The sequence below is a fragment of the Chrysochloris asiatica genome, unplaced genomic scaffold (genome assembly GCF_000296735.1).
Source record: "Chrysochloris asiatica unplaced genomic scaffold, ChrAsi1.0 scaffold00016, whole genome shotgun sequence".
Taxonomy (NCBI): domain Eukaryota; kingdom Metazoa; phylum Chordata; class Mammalia; order Afrosoricida; family Chrysochloridae; genus Chrysochloris; species Chrysochloris asiatica.
In genome coordinates, this window is record NW_006408534.1 from 15,537,968 (window position 1) to 15,541,929 (window position 3,962).

The 3,962-nt window shown below is 38.0% G+C and overlaps 1 pseudogene; it reads left to right on the forward strand.

Annotated features, from left to right (window-relative positions):
* Positions 1-350: 350 nt before the first annotated feature.
* LOC102842294 lies at positions 351-1,118 on the forward strand (annotated as a pseudogene).
* Positions 1,119-3,962: the final 2,844 nt, after the last annotated feature.

Below are 3,962 nucleotides of genomic sequence, written 5' to 3' on the forward strand. Positions count from 1 at the left end.
GGTGCATTCTGGCTGTACATCTCCAAGACAGATTTCTTTGTTCATGGTATAGGCAGTATTCTTCACCATAATTCAAATGCATATATTCTTACTTGATTTTCCATTTTTATTGTCCAGATTTCATATGCATATTGTTATTGTTGTTCCAACTCATAGCGATGCTGCATAGGGCTTTCAAGAAGCTGCTGATGTGTTTGAACTGCCAACCTTGCAATTCAAACAGACCTTGAGGTCTAGTGCTTATCCAATAGTGCCACACCAGAACAGGTGATTGAAAATACCATGGCTGACTGGGATTGCCAAAAGGCCTCAGGTGGGATGATACCTTGAAGGGTGGAACCTTAGAGACGATGATGGAGGCCAATAGTCACATCACCAACCTGCTGGCTGCAGAGACAGCAAGTTTGGAAGAACAACTAACTGCAAGGTTGGGGAGAAGTGATGCTGATAGCCAACAAAGTCCTCTCATGGGAAGGAGCCTGGTTTCCATCTGCTATCGTGAGCATGGTTTCTTTGGTGTTTCTGAAGTTCTACTATCTAGATCAGCTGTTCTGTCCTATGTTTCCTGTTTTATGTTTTGGCTTGGTTGACTACTTTGTTTCCATTCCAGCGCCTAGAATTTTTGGCTCCAGTAAATGGGCCACTGAGTAACAGCAAAGATTCCATGAAATTTGCAGCAACAATCTAGTCAAAACTCATTGCAGAGCTGTGGGCTGGTGGAAATACTTCTTTATATTAAAGGAAGAAAAGTCTGAAGTGTACATCAGTACTTTGTAGCGTAGTGGTTACGAATCGGGCTGCGAACCATAAGGTTAGCAGTTTGAAACTACCAGCCACTCCGCGGGAGAAAGATTTCTACTCCCATAAAGATTTACACCCTCGGTAACCCTGTACAGGGTCCCTATGGGTCGGAACCGACTCGATGGCACTTAACAACAACAACAACAGTTGCTTGGGTTGGACAGCAAGTCCACAACCTTTTTCTCACCTACCTGGTTGTAATTTTTGCACTGTTGCTTTCTGGACTAAATCAACATGGAATCATTTCAAAGTACATTGGAATGGCCAAGAGGGTGATAAACAAGCTTCTGAAACAAAAAGGAAAGAAGAATGGATAATGCATCTGGTTTCTTTGGGATGATTAATGGAGTATATGTTCTCCCTGGGAACAGTTTCTACTATTCTATCTATATACTAAAATGTCATACAAGTAATTTTTTGCTCTCCCTTAGTTACCAGAAACTAAAGACTTGCCAAGTAAGGCTTTGTGCATACTGTTGGTTGTTGCTGGGTACATTTTCATCAGTTGACCTTAATGAGTAGTGACTTGATTTTTCTCATCCACAGCTCACTGATTCTTATTTTCAGCCAATTTCATTTAAAATAATATAGTAGTGAACTTTATCTTTTACTACCTTTAGTTACCAGTAAGTTGAAAATTGTTCAAGTTAATCTGCTTGTGCTAGATACCAGGTATCTTGGTCTGTAGCTATAGGAAGTTGGTTCTGCTGTCTTCCATAAACAGCTTACAGAACTGATTGGCACGAATACAGAGACCAATATTACCACTGCTGTTGAAGAGACCAATTCAGATTCATTCTTCATTCTGTGTCTTTACCATGGAAGAAGAATCCACCATAGGATAAAAGGAAATGAATGCCATGCCCCTAGTGTGGGTTGGTTTCTCCCTTGAGCAAAATTTACAAATTTTTGGTAACATTGATCTCTTCTCCAAAACGGGGACTCTTGACAGGCAGAGAGCTCTGGTCCTCTTCTACTTAGACTTCAATTGAGTGAATCTTTAGAGCATTTTCAAAAGCAGACTTCCAAAAGATGGAGGATATTTAACAATAGTTTTAACTGCAGCTTTTCAACAGACTGAAACTAAAGCGCATCTATGACCTTCATTGCAAGACCAGCCAATAAAGGACAAAAGTCAGGATTCATTTCTCTAAAAAAAGGGTTATCCTCCTAATTTCTTAAAACCAGAAGTCTTTCAAAGTAAACCTCAAGCTTCTCATTTTGTGGTCATGCTGGCTCTTTCAGTCCCCACAGGTTTGGACTAGGAGACAGGCTGGTGTCTGACTTTTTCCTCAATCTTTCTCTGAATCATGCAAGGGATATGGCTAATAACTGACTTGTAACAGTGACTGTTAGCCTCTGACCTACATAGATTTTGTAACTCCTTGGAAAGATACTTAGAATCAGTTTGTCCTTTTCAGCAACTAAAAATTGAGAGTAGTTGAAATCTGTAAGAGTGGTCCTCTGAGGGCCAAAACTGTTGGGACATATTTGAGAACAATTAAACTCTGAACTACATGTAATATGGTGGTGGTAGTGTGCCACTGAGTCCAGTCCAACTCATTGCCACCGGTATAGGTTTCTAAGACAGTAAATCTTAACCTGAACAGAAAGTCTCATATTTTTCTCCTTAGGAATGACTGGTAGATTAGAACTGCTGACCTTGCAGTTAACGCCCAACTCATACTCCACTATGCTACCAGGGCTCCTTAGATGGTCATATATTTATGCAAGTTTATTGTATTGATACTGTAAAACTTGTACCTTGTGACATATCTGTCCCTAAATAAGTATGTTCTCTCATTCTGTAATACTGTAGACAGTATTGTGACATTTTAAAAATGTCTCACATGGAAATTGTCTTAACTTTTATGTATGTTTCCTCATTGTAAATAAGTCTTCTTATCTATTGTGTGTGTGTTCTATTGACTAATTACATTTACAGTTTACTTCTATATTATTTCTTCTACTTTATTTTGTATAAAAGGAGAAAAATCAAAATGAAAAAAGCTGGGGAAAAAAAAAGAAAGAAAATACCATGCTTCAGGTGAGGTACACATTAGCCCTCAAAGTAAAATCTTTGCTTTTTAAATTTTTTAAAAAAGGTCTTTTGCAGCAGATTTGTTCAAAGCAATATGTCATTTGATTTCCTGACTATTGGATCCATGTACGTTGAATGTGGATCCAAATATAATGAGATATATGACAATTTCCATATTTTCTCTGTTTATCATGATGTTGCTTATTGATCCAGTTGTGAGGACTTTTGTTTTATTTGAGGTGTAATCTATTCTGAAGTCTGTGCATAACCCTTTATCTTTATTAGTAAATGCTTGTAGCAAGCAAGATTGTGCCATCTGCATATTGTGACTATTAATGAGTATCCTTCCAATCCTAATATGTTCTTCTTCATATAAATCCAACTTCTTGCATTATTTGCTCAGCAGACAGATTGAATGAATATGGTGAAGGGATATGACCCTGATGCATATCTTTCCAGATTTTAAACCACTCTGTATCCCCAGGTTCTGTTGAAAAACTGCTTCTAGGTTTATGTACAGATTCTGCAAACACACAACAAAGTGTTCTGGAATTCCCGTTTTCCACAATGTTATCCATAATCTATTATGATCCACAAGTCAATGTATTATAATTAACCACCTTCAATTGCTGTTGAGTTACTTCATCCTGATTCATGGTATCCCATGTGTGTCAGACATAAAGTTTTCAAGGCTGTGACCTTTCTTTTGTCCAACTTTCACATGTATATGATGTTACTGAAAAAAACTTGGCTTGGATCATGCATACCTTAGTCCTCCAAGTGACATCTTTGCTCTTGGAAACTTTTAAAGAGCATAATTTGCGTAAGGCAATAGATCATTTGATTTCTTGGCTGCTGCTTCCATGAATGTTGATGGTTGATCTGAGCAAAATGAAGTCTTTGACAACTTCAATCTTTTCTCCATTTATATGGATGTTATTTATTGGTCGAGTGGTGAGGATTTTTATTTTCTTTACATTGAGATGCAACCCACATTGAAGGCTGTGATCTTTGATCTTCACTTTCAGGAAGCAAGGTTGTATCATCTGCATATCAGGGGTTGTTAATGAGTCTTCCCCCAATTCTGATGCCACAATTTTCTTCATATAAACCAGCTTCT